The sequence below is a fragment of the Arachis ipaensis genome, chromosome B10, assembly GCF_059453495.1.
Source record: "Arachis ipaensis isolate K30076 ecotype BB chromosome B10, ASM5945349v1, whole genome shotgun sequence".
Taxonomy (NCBI): Eukaryota; Viridiplantae; Streptophyta; class Magnoliopsida; order Fabales; family Fabaceae; genus Arachis; species Arachis ipaensis.
Window position 1 is genome coordinate 44,565,563 of NC_142435.1, and position 19,483 is coordinate 44,585,045.

General features: G+C 37.7%; 2 pseudogenes; both read right to left on the reverse strand.

Annotated features, from left to right (window-relative positions):
- Positions 1-553: 553 nt before the first annotated feature.
- On the reverse strand, positions 554-937 carry LOC148579876 (indole-3-acetic acid-amido synthetase GH3.10 pseudogene; annotated as a pseudogene).
- Positions 938-1,462: 525 nt separating this feature from the next.
- Positions 1,463-19,140, reverse strand: LOC148579877 (protein NRT1/ PTR FAMILY 8.3 pseudogene; annotated as a pseudogene).
- Between the last annotated feature and the right edge of the window lie 343 nt (positions 19,141-19,483).

The following is a 19,483-nucleotide window of genomic DNA, read 5'->3' on the forward strand; positions in this document are numbered from 1 at the left end:
TTGCTTGGGGGTCCTTTTTGGGCGTTGGAATGCTGGCTACACCCTTGTGGGCGTTAGACACCTGGCCTAGCATAGATGGCGAGCGTTGAATGCCAGTTTTGGGCCTTCTATTCTGAAGCAAAGTATGAACAATTATATGTTTCTGAAAAGCCATGGATGTTAGCTTTCCTTAGCCATTGAGAATGCTCTATTTGGACCTCTGTAGGCTGTAGCTCCAGAAAAGCTCTTTCGAGTGCACGGAGGTTATATCCTGACAACATCTGCAGTGCTTTCTCTGTCTCTAAAACAGAATTTTGCTCCAGCTCCTCAATTTCAGCTAGAAAATACTTGAAATTGCATAAAAACACACAAACTCAAAGTAGAATCTAAAAATGTGAATTTTGTACAAAAACTTATGAAAACTTAATAAAACTTAAACAAAACATGCTAAAAACTATATGAAAATGATGTCAAAAGGCATATAAAATATCCGTTCATCAATCACCTAACAAAAAAATACATCAATTATACACAATTGCCATATAATAGATAGTGAATTCAAATTACATGGTGGTTAACTACAACATGCTAGTGGAAGAGTGGTTATGGGTTGCTGAGTGAGTATAGAGGTAGTGTCCCCATCTGCAACCCTTTGAATAAATGGTTCAAAATCCTCATGAGAGCAAAGAGGAACCACAGAAGTGAAAAGAGATTCCAAAGCACATGCATCCATCTCTGCCACATTAATCTCTTCCTTCCCTACTAACAACCATTTCTTCAGATATTCCACCTTGAAATTCTCTTTCAGGAACCAGCATAGCACCTCCGTTTGGACCGCACCAGCCTTCGTGGACACTTCCTCGAACCACCTAATGATGTCGCCTTCATGATCATTGATGTTCCCATTGTTGACATAACTGCTAGTGCTTCTAACTACTTCAGGTTCATGTTTATCCATTATGATGATGAACAAGTAGCTTAGTAGAATGGAATAAGATAGTAGATATAATAGTGTTATTGTAGCAAATAGTATTGCACTAAAAGTGAATAATTATCTCATATTTGGTTGTGAGTGGAGGGTCCGGTTTTTGTATAAGGCAAGTAGGTAGAAAAGGCCAAGAGAGAGAGAGAAAGAAAGAGAGAGAGGAGCCCCACCATTGAATAATTATCCCCCTCTCCTTATCTATCTATATATATATATATATATATATATATATATATATATAAAATTATTTTTCCTCTTTTTTTGATATTTTGGATGTTGTATTGTGTCAAAGCTAAGGGAGTAAGGGGGGGGATTGAAGCAATGAAGCTTATATTGCAGAGTAGGGAGAGCCCAGTAAACTTTTATAATAAAGAATAATATATTAGATGATTTAGGCTGTGTTCCTGAGCTAGTTCTCAGATAAAGAATAATCACCAAAAAGAAAAAAAAGGAAATGTCATAACATGCTTCCACTCTAGATAGATATGCCTGAAGGCCTTAAAAAATAGCAATAGCCTTCTTCTTCTTGTAGTTTTTGGCGGTGACAATGTATACCAACAAATTTAAGAAACTAAGTCCAGCTAAAAGCCAGAAAAAGTAATCAAGATGACCTTCGTTCAAGTTATCCAGTATCCATCCTAGTTTTCTGCCTTGTGTCGTAAAGTGAATTACCACAGTAAGAATCAAAGAGTTCAAGTAGTTCCCCAGTGCAAAACTCACAAGTGGCAGTGTTGTGCATAAAGATCGCATAGCATCGAGAGATTGATCGTATAAGAACTCAACCTGTCCGGCAAACATGAATACCTTGGATGCACCCAATAAGAAGTTTTGAGGTATTTGCCAGAGCACACTAATGGTTACAGCAACATATTTGTAAATAAGGTTGAGCTCTCTCACACGCTGCATAGGCATGATCTCCACCACAACTACGGCCGAAATGCCTGCAACCGAAATAAGAATGCCAACTCCCATTCTATGAAACACAGAAAATTCCCTCTCTCGATCACTAAATTTGTTGTTCTGTTTGATAATTTTTGTTTGAAAATTTGTTCTGTATTCTTGTTTAATTTTTCTTGCCACTACGCTTGAACGAACAGAATGTATGGGAAGTAGATAAATTCTACATGGGACTAGTTTCCACTTGGATCAAATATTTGAAACTTTGTGCTGAATTTGTCTTGAATCCTTTTCTTGATTTTTTTATCATGGCAGGTATAGTATGCATCCAGACATATGCGAATCCTCTTCACTGAATTTTGATGACAATAAAGCACTAAATAGGAGCCAATTGTCTTGCAAATCAGCACCATTTTACTAGACCAAGTGTCTTGGCCTTTATGTATTCTATATTAATATCACTGATTTGAAAATAAGTTAAGAAGGTTTTAGTTCCTCATATATTATTAGAACATGAAATCTTTTTAATGAATGTAAAAACCAAAAAACCGAATTAAATCAAACCGATTTCAATTAGTTTGGTTTGGTTGGTTTTGATAAAAAAACCAAACCAAACCGAACCAAAAAAATAATACAAAATTGGATCAGATGAATTTTCTTCTAAAAATTGAACCAAATCGCAAACAGAACACCCCTAATTCCAGCAGAAGGCCAATTCAATCCATTGAACCCATTTGGTGATTAGTTTGTCTCTGGTGCTGAGAGATCAATGTATTCTTTCATTTATCTGCACAAAGGTCTTGACGAGCGGGTTTCTATCAGTAAAGAATTTTGCAAATGAATTCTCGTTGAAAGTATAGTTTCTAAACTAATAGAAAATCTTTTCGTACAAAAGTTTTGGTTGTCACTAAAGCAAACCCAATAAAATTTATAACTGAAGTATTTAAACCTTGGGTCGTCTCTCAAGGAATTACATGGAAGTATGATTTATTATTGGTTATGAAAAAGTATCTTTTTGAGTTTTTGAAATAGGGAACAAGGAAATAAATTGGCAAGAAAGTAAATTAATTATCATAAAAACCATTGCAAGGTATAAGAACTGGAAATTCCATCCTAGTTATCCTTATCAATTGTGATGAGAATTGGCTTTTGCTCCCACTTAGTTAACCCTTACTAAATAAAGGAAAGTCAAGTGGACCAATTAATGGGATTCCTCAAGTCCTAGTCAACTCCTGAGGAAAGACTAGCTTTAGAGGGATCCAAATCAATCAGCAAATTCCAATTTTCAATCAACAATGGAGTTTGATAACTCAAGTGTCACCAATTACTCCACCAAATCAAAGGAGAAAAATCTAAATTAATTTAAAAGCATCAATAACATGAATTGAATAAAGCAATCTTAAATCTGAAATACCTCAAATTATATTAAATAGAAATTCAAATCTAACATGGAGTTCATGAATCAAAGTGGCAACATTAAATAATCAATAAAGGGAATAAATAAACCAGAATGCTTAGAATAAATAAAAGTAGAAAAGAAACTAAATTAAAGGAACATTGAACCTGGAATTGAGAAGGAATAAACCATAAACTAAGAGAAATCCTAATTCCTAAAACCTAAGAGAGAGAGGAGAGAGCCTCTCTCTCTAGAAACTAAAAATTGTATATAATGAATGAATGATTGATGAATGAATTGATTTCCTCATTCTCCAGCCTCTATTCTGTGTTTTTGGGCTTGGATTTGGGCCGAAAAAGAGCCCAGAAATTGCTGGGGGCGAATTCTGCAGCTTTCTGCACGTGGCGTCTGTCACGCGTACGCGTAGGTCACCCGTGCGTGTCATTTGGAAGTTTTCCTTGTCACGCGTACGTGGTAGTCACGCGTACGCGTCGCTTGTGCTCTGCACTAAGCATGCGTCTGCGTCGTCCATGCGTGCGCATCGCTGCCATTTTCTTCAAAACTTTATTTTCGCGAGTTCCTTCCATTTTTGCATGTTTCTTTTCTGTCCTCTAAGCCATTTCTGCCCTATAAAGCCTGAAAAATACTTAACACACAGATCACGGCATCGAATGGTGGTGCACAAAATTGTGATTACACTTTTCACAACTCCGCACAACTAACCAGCAAGTGCACTGGGTCGTCCAAGTAATACCTTACGTGAGTAAGGGTCGATCCCACGGTGATTGTCGACTTGAAGCAAGCTATAGTTATTTTGTAAATCTTAGTCAGGAGATTAATGATATGAGTGATTGTATTTATGAAAAATAAATAACATGAAATAAATAGTACTTGTGATTCAGTAATGAGAAACAGGCTGAGGTTCCGGAGATGCTCTGTCCTCTGAATCTCTACTTTCCTACTGCATTCTTCTCCAAACACGCATGGCTTCCTTCAATGGCAAGCTTTATGATCCTCTCGGATGAAAAATACCAGGTACGATCTATGCATGGCTAATCAACTGTCGGATTTCTCGTCTCGGATGAAAAATACCATGTACAGCTACCGCACGGCTAATCATCTGTCGGTTCCCACTAGCGTCGAAATAAGACCCTTGTCCTTTTGCACACTGTCACTGTGCCTAACATTCGCAGATTTGAAGCTCGTCACAGTCATTCCTTCCCAAATCCTACTCGGAATACCACAGACAAGGTTTAGACTTTCCGGATCCCAGGAATGCTGCCAATTGATTCTAGCCTATACCACGAAGGTTCTAACCTTCGGACTCGGTCCGTGGATTAGAAACCCAAAAGATACACACTCAAGCTGTCACCCAATGACTACGTTGAGCTCAGATAGAACGGGAGTGGTTGTCAAGCATGCATTCACAGGTTGAGGATAATGATGAGTGTCACGGATCACCATATTCTCCATATTGAAGTACGAGTGAGTATCTTAGAATGAAATCAAGCATGATTGAATAGAAAAACAGTAGTAATTGCATTAATCCATTGAAACACAGCAGAGCTCCTCACCCCCACCTATGGGGTTTAGAGACTCATGCCGAAGAAAATACAATATGAAGTGTAAAAAATGTCATAAGTTACAAAATGAATCCTTAAAATTAGTTTTTATACTAGACTAGTAACTCAGGTTTACAGAAAATGAGTAACTAAGCGCAGATAGTGCAGAAATCCACTTCTAGGACCCACTTGGTGCGTTCATGGGCTGAGCTTTCAAGCTTTCACGTTCATGTGCCCAAAGTTGGCGTTAAACGCCACCCTGAGTGCCAGAATGGGCGTTTAATGCTGAAAAAGGTGCCAGTTCTGGCGTTTTACGCCAGAAAGTTTTAGGCTGACTTTGGACGCTAGTTTGGGCCCTAAAATCTTAGGCAAAGTATGGACTATTACTAATTGCTGGAAAGCCCAGGATCTCTACTTTCCAAATCAATTGAGAGCTCTCCAATTGGACTTCTGTAGCTCGAGAAAATCCATTTCGAGTGCAGCAAGGTCAGAATCCAACAGCATATGCAGTCCTTTTTCAGCCTCTAAATCAGATTTTTGCTCAGGTCCCTCAATTTCAACCAGAAAATACTTGAAATTACAGAAAAACACACAAACTCATAATAAAGTCCAGAAATGTGATTTTTGAATAAAAACTAATAAAAATATAATAAAAAGTAACTAAATCTTACTAAAAACTATGTAAAAATAATGCCAAAAAGGGTATAAATTATCCGCTCATCACAACACCAAACTTAAATTGTTGCTTGTCCCCAAGCAACTGAAAACAAAATAGGATAAAAAGAAGAGAATATACAATGAATTCCAAACTTATCAATGAAGATTAGCTTTAATTAGATGAGCGGGACTTGTAGCCTTTTTGCTTCTGAACAGTTTTGGCATCTCACTTTATCCTTTGATGTTTAGAATGATTGGCATCTATAGGAACTCAAAATTCAGATAGTGTTATTGATTCTCTTAGTTCAGTATGTTTATTCTTGAACACAGCTACTTTATGAGTCTTGGCTGTGACCCTAAGCATTTTATTTTCCAGTATTACCACCAGATACATAAATGCCACAGGCACATAACTGGGTGAACCTTTTCAGATTGTGACTCAGCTTTGCTAGAGTCCCCAGTTAGAGGTGCCTAGAGCTCTTAAGCACACTCTTTTTGCTTTTGGACCACGAATTTAACTGCTCAGTCTCAAGCTTTTCACTTGACACCTTCACGCCACAAGCACATGGTTAGGGACAGCTTGATTTAGTCGCTTAGGCCAGGATTTTATTCCTGTGGGCCCTCCTATCCATTAATGCTCAAAGCCTTGGATCCTCTTTACCCTTGCCTTTTGGTTTAAAGGGCTATTGGCTTTTTCTGCTTGCTTTTTCTTTTTCTTTCTTTTTCTTCTCTTTTTTTTTCGCAAGCTTTGTGTTTTTGACTGCTTTTTCTTGCTTCAAGAATCAATTTTATGATTTTTCAGATTATCAATAACATTTCTCTTTTTTCTTTATTCTCTCAAGAGCCAACAATTTTAACATTCATAAATAATAAATTCAAAAATATGCACTGTTCAAGCATTCATTCAGAAAACAAAAAGTATTGCCACTACATCAGGATAATTAAACTAATTTCAAGATAGAATTCGAAATCATGTACTTCTTTTTCTTTTGCAAATAAAAATATTATTCAATTAAGAAAGGTGAGGGATTCATGGAATCATTCATAACTTTAAGACATAGACTCTAAACTTTATTGATCATGGAATAAGACATAAAATAAACATAAAAGCAAACAAATAATAATAAAAGAAAGAAAATTAAAGACATAAAAATAAATGACTCTAATACTAATGCTTATGTAACTCTTAAAATAGGTTTCTAATAATAAAAGTTATCAGAGAGTTAGGACTCAACAACCTTTATTTTGAGATATAGGTGCTCCTTCAATCTGTAGGATGTCCGACTCTTCAAGGATCACCTTCTGGCGCTTTAGTTCATGTAGCTCACGCCCTTGCTCCTCTTGTTCTCTGAGCAGTTTGCAGAGCATGCTGTTCTGATTCTGCTGCTCTTCTCTGAGTTGATCCATAGATTCTTGCAGCTTGTTGACAGATGCTTCTAAGCGGGCCCAATAGTCAAATTGAGGAATTTCTGGGAGGAGTTCATGCGCCCTCCTCTTGGTGAGGTTGTCTTGAACTTGAGGTCCATCCATTACCCTTTTAGTGATTGGGTGTTCAACTGGGATATACTCATTCACACCTATCTGTACTCCCGCATCTTTACATAACAGACTGATCAAGCTTGGGTAAGCCAATTTGGCTTCAGTAGATTCCTTGTTTGCAAATAAGTAAATTTCACAAGGAATTAGCTGATGAACCTCCACTTCTTTCCCAGCATAATACAGTGAATCATCACTGCTCTTTTGACAGTGACTTCAGAGTGATTACTGGTGGGAAGTATAGACCGCCCAATAAAATCCAGCCAGCCCCTAGCAACTGGCTTAAGGTCTCCTCTCTTCAATTGGTTTGGAACACCTTTTGCATTGGTTATCCACTTGGTTCCAGGGAGGCATATGTCCTCTAGAACTTGATCCAGCTTTTTATCTTTAGCCATTCTCCTATTAAAGGATTCTAGATCATCCTCCAGTTGAGGAAGTTTGAGGACTTCTCTCACTTTGTCAAGATAGAAGTAGATAATCCTCCCTCTGACCATGGTTCGAAAAGTGTGGAAGGCAGTTCCCTCCATTCTTTGCTTATCTGTCAGCCACAGATTTGCATAGAATTCCTGGACCATGTTTTTTCCCACATTCATCTTAGGATTAGATAGGATTTCCCAGCCTCTGTTTCGAATCTACTCTTGGATCTCCGGATATTCGTCTTCTTTCATATCGAACTTGACTTCCAGGATCACTGATCTTCTGCACACTATTTTGAAGTAATGATCTGCATGTTCTTTGGTACAGAATCTCTCACGCATCCATTTTGGTTTTGGATTGTTTTCTTTCTTGCTTCTTGGAGTGGTTTGTTTTCCTTTAGGGGCCATGATCTTGGTCAATGATTACGGAAAATCACACCAAACTTAGAGGTTTGCTTGTCCTCAAGCAAAAGTAAAGAAAGAAGATGAATAGATGGAGAGAAGGATTTGAATGATGGAGGAAGGGGGATGGCCGAATGTATAAAAAGAGGGGAGGAAGGGAATGGTTTTGAGATTTTAGAAGAAGATATGATTGAAAGATATGATTGATAAAAGATAAACATGATATGAAAAGATGAGATTCTTTACAAAAATTTAAAAGATAGGAAAAAGATATGAGGAGATTAAATCTGAATTTTTGTTTATGCATCTAAGAAATAAAAGATAATATGAATGAGTTAAAAATATTTGAAAAGAAATTGGAAAGATGAATGAGTTTTTGAAAAAGAATTGAAAAGAATTGAAAGAGAATTAAAAGAATTTATAAGGTTATGAAATTTTTGTGAATGGAAATTAAAATTGAATGTTTGTAATGTTTGGATGCAGAAAATTTTGAAGTAAAACAAGAAGATTTGAAAAAAAAATTGAATTGGAAACGAAATTACCTCTCCCTTAGCTGTTCTGGCGTTAAACACCCAGAATGATAGCCATTCTGGCGTTTAACGCCCATCTGGTGGCCATTTTGGGTGTTTAATGCCCAGCCAGACACCCTGACTGGCGTTAAACGCCAAAAATCCTTTCTTACTGGGCATTTTTCTGAATGCTCAGGATGCTGCTGTTTCTGGCGTTAAACGCCCAGAATGCTGCCCATTCTGGCGTTTAACACCCAGAATGATATCTTTACTGGCATTAAACGCCCAAAATGATAGCCATTCTGGCGTTTAACGCCCAATTTGCCTCTTTATTGGCGTTTTAACGCCAGTGAGCCCTTTTTCTCTGTGATTCTTCTGTTTTATGTTCTGAACCTTCATTTCCTTGACTTTTTCACTGACAAGCATTAACAAACATAATTAACAAAATTAAATAAACTTATATAATTGTTATAAACATCTAATAATGGCTGGGTTGCCTCCCAGTAAGCGCTTCTTTACTGTCTTTAGCTGGACTTTACTGAGCTTTTAATTTAGTCTCAGCTTTGAGCATTCTTGCTCAACATTGCCTTTAAGATAATATTTGATTCTCTGTCCATTAACAATGAACTTTTTGTCAGAATCAATATCTTGAAGCTCTACGTAACCATATGGTGACACACTTGTAATCACATATGGTCCCCTCCACCGGGATTTCAACTTCCTAGGGAACAATCTGAGCCTAGAGTTAAACAGTAGGACCTTCTGTCCTGCCTCAAAGACTCTAGAAGACAACCTTTTGTCATGCCATCTTTTTGCTTTCTCTTTATAAATTTTAGCATTTTCGAAAGAACTGAGTCTGAACTCTTCCAGCTCATTCAATTGGAGTAATCTTTTCTCTCCAGCTACCTTAGCATCAAGGTTTAGGAACCTGGTCTCCCAGTAGGCTTTATGTTCTAGCTCCACTGGTAGATGACAGGCTTTGCCATACACAAGCTGGTAGGGAGAGGTTCCTATAGGAGTCTTGAATGCTGTTCTGTATGCCCACAGAGCATCATCCAGACTTCTTGCCCAATCCTTTCTACGGGTACTTACAGTCCTCTCCAGGATTCATTTTAATTCTCTATTCGAGACTTCAGCCTGCCCATTTGCCTGTGGATGATATGGAGTTGCTACTTTATGGTTAATCCCATATCGGACCAGAGCAGAGTCAAGCTGTTTATTGTAGAAATGAGTGCCTCCATCACTGATCAGTGTCCTAGAAACACCGAACCTGCTGAATATATGCTTCTGGAGGAACTTCATTACTGTCTTAGTGTCATTATTGGGCGTTGCAATTACCTCCACTCATTTAGATACATAGTCTACTACCACCAAAATATAAGTGTTTGAGTATGATGGTGGGAAAGGCCCCATGAAGTCAATACCCCATACATCAAATAACTCAATCTCTAAGATCCCTTGTTGAGGCATGGCGTAACCATGAGGCAGATTACCAGCTCTCTGGCAACTGTCACAGTTACGTACAAACTCTTGGGAGTCTCTATAGAGAGTGGGCCAGTATAAGCCATATTGGAGAACCTTGGTGGCTGTTCACTTACCTCCAAAGTGTCCTCCATATTGTGATCCATGGCAATGCCATAAGATCTTCTGTGCCTCTTCTCTAGGCACACATCTGCAGATTACTCCATCTGCATACCTCTTAAAGAGATATGATTCATCCCACAAGTAGTACTTTGCATCAGAAATCAACTTTTTCATTTGTTGCTTACTGTACTCTTTGGGTATGAATCTCGCAGCTTTATAGTTTGCAATGTCTGCAAACCATGGTAATTCCTGAATGGCAAAGAGTTGCTCATCCGAAAAGGTTTCAGAGATTTCAGTAGGAGGGAGGGACGCCCCTGCTACTGGTTCTATTCGGGACAGGTGATCTGCTACCTGGTTCTCTGTCCCTTTTCTGTCTCTTATTTCTATATCAAACTCTTGCAGAAGCAACAGCCATCTGATGAGTCTGGGTTTTGAATCCTGCTTTGTGAGGAGATATTTTAGAGCAGCATAGTCAGTGTACACAATCACTTTTGATCCCACTAAATAAGATCTGAACTTGTCAATGGCATAAACCACTGCATGCAACTCTTTTTCTGTGGATGTGTAATTTTTCTGTGCGTCATTCAAAACACAACTAGCATAATAAATGACATGCAAAAGCTTGTTATGCCTTTGTCCCATACTGCACCAATGGCATGGTCACTGGCATCACACATCAATTCGAACGGTAATGTCCAGTTTGGTGAAGAAATAACTGGTGCTGTAACCAGCTTAGATTTCAGAGTTTCAAACGCCTGTAGACACTCCGTGTCAAAGACAAATGGTGTGTCAGCAGCTAGCAGATTACTCAGAGGTTTTGCAATTTTTGAAAAATCCTTTATAAACCTTCTATAGCATCCTGCATGCCCCAGAAAGCTTCTGATTGCCTTAACATTGGTAGGTGGTGGTAATTTTTCAATTACCTCTACTTTAGCTTTATCCACCTCTATTCCTTTGTTCAAAATTTTGTGCCCAAGGATAATTCCTTCAGTCACCATAAAGTGACATTTCTCCCAGTTTAAAACCAGGTTAGTCTCTTGGTACCTTTTCAGAACAAGTGCTAGATGATCAAGACAGGAGCTGAATGAGTCTCCAAATATTGAGAAGTCATCCATGAAGACTTTCAGAAATTTCTCTACCATATCAGAGAAAATAGAAGCATGCACCTCTGAAAGGTTTCAAGTGCATTGCACAGACCAAATGTCATTCTTCTGTAGGCAAATACTCCAGATGGACATGTGAATGCTGTTTTCTCTTGGTCTTGAGGATCTACTGCAATTTGGTTGTAACCTGAATAGCCATCCAAAAAGCAGTAGTATTCATGGCCTGCTAGTCTCTCTAGCATCTGGTCTATGAATGGTAAAGGAAAATAATCCTTTCTGGTGGCTGTATTGAGCCTTCTGTAGTCAATACACATACGCCACCCTGTAACTATTCTTGTAGGAACCAGTTCATTCTTTTCATTATAAACTACTGTCATGCCTCTCTTCTTGGGGATAACTTGGACAGAGCTCACCCAGGGGCTATCAGAAATAGGATAAATAATCCCATCCTCTAGTAACTTAGTGACCTCTTTCTGCACCACCTCCTTCATGGCTGGATTCAACCGCCTCTGTGGTTGAACCACTGGCTTAGCATCATCCTCCAATAGGATCTTGTGCATGCATCTAGATAGGCTAATGCCCTTAAGATCACTTATGGACCACCCAAGAGCTGTCTTGTGTGTCCTTAGCACCTGAATTAGTGCTTTCTCTTCCTGTGGCTCTAAGGTAGAGCTTATGATCACAGGAAAAATATCATCTTCTCCTAGAAATGCATATTTCAGAGAGGGTGGTAGTGGTTTGAGCTCAGGTTTAGGAGGATTATCCTCTTCCTGAGGAGTTTTTAGAGGTTCTTTTGTTTTCTCTGATTCCTCCAGATCAGGCTGAACATCTTTAAAAATGTCTTCTAGCTCTGATTCGAGACTCTCAGTCATATTGACCTCTTCCACCAAGGAATCAATAATATCAGCGCTCAGGCAGTCTTTTGGTGTGTCTGGATGTTGCATAACTTTGACAGCATTCAACTTAAACTCATCCTCATTGACTCTCAGGGTTATCTCCCCTTTTTGGACGTCAATAAGAGTTCGTCCAGTTGCTAGAAAAGGTCTTCCTAGAATAAGAGTTCCACTCTTGTGCTCCTCCATTTCTAGCACTACAAAGTCAGTAGGGAAGGCAAATGGCCCAACCTTGACAATCATGTCCTCAATTATGCCTGATGGGATTTTAATGGAGCCATCAGCAAGTTGGAGGCATATTCGGGTTGGTTTAACTTCATCAGTCAAACCAAGCTTTTTGATAATAGATGCAGGTATTAGGTTGATACTTGCCCCAAGATCACATAGAGCTGTCTTGGTACAAGCACCCTCTAATGTGCATGGTATCATAAAGCTTCCGGGGTCTTTAAGCTTCTCTGGTAAGCTTTTCAGAATGACTGCACTGTATTCTTCAGTGAGAAAAACTTTTTCAATTTCTCTCCAATCCTTCTTATGACTTAAGATCTCTTTCATGAACTTAGCATAAGAAGGTATTTGCTCAAGTGTCTCTGCAAACGAAATCTTTATTTCAAGGGTCCTGAGATAGTATGCAAAGTGGGCAAATTGTTTATCCTGTTCCGCTTGGCAGAGTTTCTGAGGATAAGGCATCTTGGCTTTGTATTCTTTAACCTTAGTTGCTGCAGGTTTATTTCCTACAGAAGTGGTTGGAGAAGCCTGCTTAAGGGGGTTGTTATCAGCACTTGTAGGTGTCTGATCCCTTATTGGCATTTGAATGCCAAAATTGGGTGTTGCATGGGCGTTTAACGCCAGATTGCCACCCTTTTCTGGCGTTTGGACACCAGAACTGGCCATCCCTTGGGCGTTTAACGCCACTTTCTTACCCTTTTCTGGCATTTGAACGCCAGAATCATTCCTCTCTGGGCTTTTACTGTCCTCAGAGGGATTTTAGGTAGTGGGTTGGTAATCCTCTGTTATTTGTTCCTTTCTTGGCTTTTTGCTGCTTTGAATTGAGACATTCAATGTCTTTCCTCTTCTTAATTGAACAGCTTGGCATTCTTCTGTTATCTGTTTAGATAGCTGCTGTCTTGTCTGATCCAATTGTGCTTTCATATTCTGGCTAGCATTTTTAGTGTCTTGGAGCATCTCTTTGAATTCTGCAAACTGTTTTGTTATAATAAGCAATTGCTGATTGAGTTTAGCAACTTGTTCTTGAGGACTAAGTTTAGTGGATACTGCATTAGCTTCTTCTTTCATGGAGGTCCCACTACTTAAGTATAGATATTAATTTCTAGCAACTGTATCAATGAGCTCTTGAGCCTCTTCAATTGTCTTTCTCATATGTATAGATCCACCAGCTGAGTGGTCTAAAGATATTTGGTCCTTTTCTGTAAGGCCATAGTAAAAGATATCCAACTGTACCCATTCTGAAAATATTTCAGAGGGGTATCTCCTTAGCATCCCTTTGTACCTCTCTCAGGCATCATAAAGGGATTCATTATCCTCTTGTTTAAAGCCTTGGATGTCCAGCCTTAGCTGTGCAATCCTTTTAGGAGGGAAATATTGATTCAAGAATTTGTCTGATAACTGTTTGCATGTTCTTATGCTTGCTGTGGGTTGGTTGTTTAATAGTAATAATATATAGACATCCTGATCTACTTCCTTATCACGTACTGTGTCAGCAATTTGTAAGAACTGTGCCAGAAACTCAGTACGTTCTTCCTGTGGAAGACCAGAATACTGGTAGTTTTGCTGCACCATGATAATGAGCTGAGAATTTAGCTCAAAACTGCTTGCTCTGATGGGAAGTATACAGATACTACTCCCATAGGAAGCATTAGTGGGGTTAGCATATGACCCCAGAGTCCTTCTGTACTGTTCATTTCCACTTAGGTCCATGATGGAGAAAGGGAGATGTTGTAGATTGTAAAATAGAAATAAAGTAAAAGAAAAATCAAAACATTTTTGTTTTTATTTTATTTATTTAATGCTAACCGAATTCAAAAGAGAAGAAAATAAAATAAAATAATTGGAAACTAGAAAAATAAGCTTCAAAAATTAAATAAAATAAAATAAAATAAAATAGATTAAAATAAATAAAAAAATTCAAATACTAAAATGGCTAATTAAGAAGATTTAAAAAATTTTGGATATGGTTTTAAAATTTGAAGATTGAAACTTTCTCAACAAGGAAACAGCAAACTTAAAATTTTTCAATCAAAATAATAAAATGGTACACGTAATTCGAAAATTATGAATAAGAAAAGAAAAAGATTTTGAAAATTTTTTTTAAAGGATTTTCGAAAAATAATAAAAGAAATTTGAAAAAGAATTTGTTTTGAAAAAGATTTAAGAAGATAAATTTTCTTAAATTGAAATTTTAACTTGCCTAACAAGAAACTACCAAATTTTAAAAATTTTGACTAAGTCAACCTAAGGAATTCGAAAATAATGAGCAAATAAAGGAAAGGATATTTTTTTGAATTTTTGAATTTAATGAGGAAAGAGAAAAATAATAAAATGACACCAAACTTAGAATTTTTAGATCAAAAAAAAGAAAGCAAACAGGAAAACTTTGAATGTCAAGATGAACACCAAGAACACTTTGAAAATCAAGATGAACACCAAGAATAAATTTTAAAAATTTTTAAGAAAATAGAAACACAAAGGACACCAAACTTAAAAATTTTATATTTTGGACACTAATAATTTGAAAATGCACAAGAAAAACAAGAAAAGGCACAAAACAAGAAAAACTAAAGATCAAACAAGGAAAATAAATAAGAGCAACTTGAAGATTAAGAAAGAACTAAGAACATATAATTCGAAAAATTGAAAGAAAAATAAAATCATGCAATTGACACCAAACTTAAAACATAAAACTAATCTCAAACAGAAGACTAAATTATAAAGTTATTGGTTTTTTTTTTAATTTTTGAAAACAATTTAGAAAAATAAAATAAGGATTTTAAATTTTAACCAAAAACAATAATAGAAGACTCAATTTTAGTGACTCTAAACCCAAAAGATAGATTTTTTCTAATCTAAGCAACAAAATAAACCGTTATTTGTCCAAACTCGAACAATCCCCTACAACGACGCCAAAAACTTGGTGCACGAAATTGTGATTACACTTTTCACAACTCCGCACAACTAACCAGCAAGTGCACTGGGTCGTCCAAGTAATACCTTACGTGAGTAAGGGTCGATCCCACGGAGATTGTCAGCTTGAAGCAAGCTATAGTTATTTTGTAAATCTTAGTCAGGAGATTAATGATAAGAGTGATTGTATTTATGAAAAATAAATAACATGAAATAAATAGTACTTGTGATTCAGTAATGAGAAATAGGCTGAGGTTCCGGAGATGCTCTGTCCTCTGAATCTCTGCTTTCCTACTGCCTTCTTCTCCAAACACGCATGGCTTCCTTTAATGGCAAGCTTTATGATCCTCTTGGATGAAAAATACAAGGTACGATCTCTGCACGGCTAATCAACTGTCGGATTTCTCGTCTCGGATGAAAAATACCATGTACAGCTACCGCACGGCTAATCATCTGTCGGTTCCCACTAGCGTCGGAATAAGACCCTTGTCCTTTTGCACACTGTCACTGTGCCCAACATTCGCAGGTTTGAAGCTCGTCACAGTCATCTCTTCCAAGATCCTACTCGGAATACCACAGACAAGGTTTAGACTTTCTGGATCCTAGGAATGATGCCAATTGATTCTAGCCTATACCACGAAGGTTCTAACCTCCGGACTCGGTCCGTGGATTAGAAACCCAAGAGATACACACTCAAGCTGTTGCCCAATGACTACATTAAGCTCAGATAGAACGGGAGTGGTTGTCAGGCACGCGTTCATAGGTTGAGGATAATGATGAGTGTCACGGATCATCATATTCTCCATATTGAAGTACGAGTGAGTATCTTAGAATGAAATCAAGCATGATTGAATAGAAAACAATAGTAATTGCATTAATCCATTGAAACACAGCAGAGCTCCTCACCCCCACCTATGGGGTTTAGAGACTCATGCTATAGAAAATACAATATGAAGTGTAAAAAATTTCATAAGTTACAAAATGAATCCTTAAAAGTAGTTTTTATACTAGACTAGTAACTCAGGTTTACAGAAAATGAGTAACTAAGCGCAGATAGTGCAGAAATCCACTTCTGAGAACCACTTGGTGCGTGCCTGGGCTGAGCTTTCAAGCTTTCACGTTCATATGCCCAAAGTTGGCGTTAAATGCCACCCTGAGTGCCAGAATGGGCGTTTAACGCCAAAAAAGGTGCCAGTTCTGGCGTTTTACGCTAGAAAGTTTTAGGCTGACTTTGGATGCCAGTTTGGGCCATCAAATCTCGGGCAATATATAAACTATTATATTTTCTTGGAGAGCCCAGGATGTCTACTTTCCAACGCAATTGAGAGCGCGCTAATTGGACTTCTGTAGCTCGAGAAAATATATTTCATTTTTCAGCCTCTGAATCAGATTTTTGCTCAGGTCCCTCAATTTTAGCCAGAAAATACTTGAAATTATAGAAAAATACACAAACTCATAGTAAAGTCCAGAAATGTAATTTTTGAATAAAAACTAATAAAAATATAATAAAAAGTAACTAAATCTTACTAAAAACTATGTAAAAACAATGCCAAAAAGGGTATAAATTATCCGCTCATCAAATGGTAATAAAGGGTAATTAAAATTAATAGTTGTAAGGCATAGGAAATATGTTTTCACATATGTCACAGAATAAGAAAGGAATTGTAAAACCATGCAAATTATATGAATAAGTGAGCAAAGACTTGATAAAAACCACTTAATTGAGCACAAGATAAATCATAAAATAGTGGTTTATCAACCTCCCCACACTTAAACATTAGCATGTCCTCATGCTAAATTCAAGAGAAACTGAAAAAGAGTGAAGGTAGAATGGTGGAATCTATGCAATGCAATCTATCTAAATGCAAACTACCTAAATGAATCATGCAATTCTAATTATTATCCACCTATATATATAAAGCTTACATGTGGTTAGATTGAGTCAAATTTTCAAGGAATCATATATGCACAACCAAGGGCCGAATCATGTTAAAACACATTCACAATTGAGTTGAGTTAATCAAAAGAGTTCACAAACTTGCAAGACAATCAGTGATTAAACATGGATGTATGAAAATGAGCTATTGAACCCTCACTGGATTTGTATATACACTCTAATCATTCTACTCTTCTCTAGTCATGCTTTCTAAAACTTTGTCCTTCATCTAACCAATCAACAAATATTTAATGTATACATGCAAACATCATGAGGTCTTTTCAAGGTTGTAATGGGGTTAAGGCAAGGGTGAGGATATATGTATGGCCAAGTGAGCTATAAATTGAATCCTTGATTAGTCTAAGATCTCACCTAACATGTACATACTCTATACAAAACTAACATATGCCTAGCTACCCAATTTTCCCACTTTTGTATAACATACCGATGCACCAAATTATTTTTAATTTTATCATATGTGCATTGATTTTTACTAAACTTAATACTGGGGTAATTTTGTGTCCCCTTATTTATTTATTTAATTATAAAATTTTTTAAGCATAACATATCAATGCACATGTCATTTTAATTATTTTGGTTTTACATGACCATGCACCCAAATTCTAAATAATTTATCAATTGAATACTTTTCCTATCAACCCATGTTCCCACAGTTTCTCCCACACTTAGTGGATACACAATCTCTATCTTAAGCTAACCAAAGATTCAATTTGGATGTAATTAATTTGTTTTTCTGCTTAAGACTAGTGATGTGGTAAAATATGGAATAAATGGGATTAAAAGGCTCAAGATGGCAAACAAGGGTGACTTAAAAGGGTAGGCTATTTGGGATAAGTGAGCAAAAACAAGTAATGGCCTCAATCATATACAAGCATGTAAATACATTCTATATTGGACATATGGAATAGAACAAAGTAAAGTTTGCAATCATAGTGAAGAAACACACAGGAATGAAAACTATGGTTAAATAATGTAACCATGCAATTAAGCTCAGAAACTCACGGGTTGTGTGTTCTTTGGCTCAAAAACCATATATCAGTCAGGTATATCATGCAAGTAGGGATAAAGAGTTTCAACTCTAATCAATGTGAATCTTTAAATGGCTTTTATAAAAATAAATATATTTCTTGAAAAATATCGTCAATTTACCAACATTTATTATTATATATCTATATATATACTAAGTGGATTGTTGTGATTATGAAAAACTAAAAATTTCTAGTTTACTCTCTATTTTCAATTAAACCAAATTCTCATATGCTAAAAAGGGTAAAATAAACTTAATAATCCATATTTTCTATATCACAACTAATAAGCTAAGAGTGCAAATGAAGCTAAATATCTAAGATATATACAGCCCAAAGTGCAAAATGTAACAAAGTAGGAATAAACAAAAGTACAGTAAAAGAAAATGTGCAACTATTGGAAGGAAAATAAGATAAAATAAAATAAAATAAAGCAAAAATAGGATAAAAAGGGTCTGAAAGTAGTTCACCAAAATAAAATTCGCCAAAGATGGCGACCTCCCCACACTTATATAATAGCATCGTCCTCGATGCTCAATCAGGCTGGGTGTGAAGGGTCGTCACCTCCGGAAGGGTGTGTTGATGCTTTCTGTATGGGCTCTGGCAGTGAAGGTGCCTGAGGCTCTGCCTGTATAGTGCCTGTGGATCTGCCGGCTGTGTCTACTGAGGCTCCTCATGCTGGGGCTCTACCTGCTGGGGCTCTGCCCGTGCATCCTCCTCATGCTCATCCGCCTCCTCCTCAGATGGCTCCGATGGTGTGTCAGGCTCGGAGGGGATGTCAATGTGTCCCGACCGGATCATCAGCTTCAAATGCTCATAGCGTCGCTTACTGCGACGCTCCATCCGATCCAGGTGCTCAAATAGTCGGTGCACAAGGTGGTAGATGGGCTGGGAAGCAGGTGAGGGTGCTGTGGGTGTGGGTGGTGCATCAGGTTCTGAAGGGACAGCAGAAGATGTGGCTGCATCAGCAGAGGCAGTAAGAGAGGGTGGTTTGTAGCCCAGAGCCTCGAACTTCCTGCCATGTGGGATGATCTTCTTACAGTCGACGGCTGGTGGTTTCTCATCCTCAAGCTCCCAGGGTACCTCAGCTCGGCGGCCCATCTGGGTAATCAGATAGGGGAAGGGCAGAGTGCCTCGGACATGAACCCTGGCCATGTAGTGCTGGATAAATCAGGGAAGGTACAGGTCCTTGCCTTCCATGATGCACCAGATGAGGGTAATCATGGCAGCTAGCACTTCATTTTCGTGAGTGCTTGGCATAACATAGTTGCTCAGAATTTGTTGCCATAGCCGAGCCTCATCGTTTAGATAAATGATCTTGATGCCTTTAGGGTTTACTGTCGACTTACCCATAACCCATGGGACAGCTGGATCAACGGCTATGGTGCGCTTCACTGCCTCCCAGTCAAAGCTCATGAACCTCATGGATTCCTCGGCCTGCTGA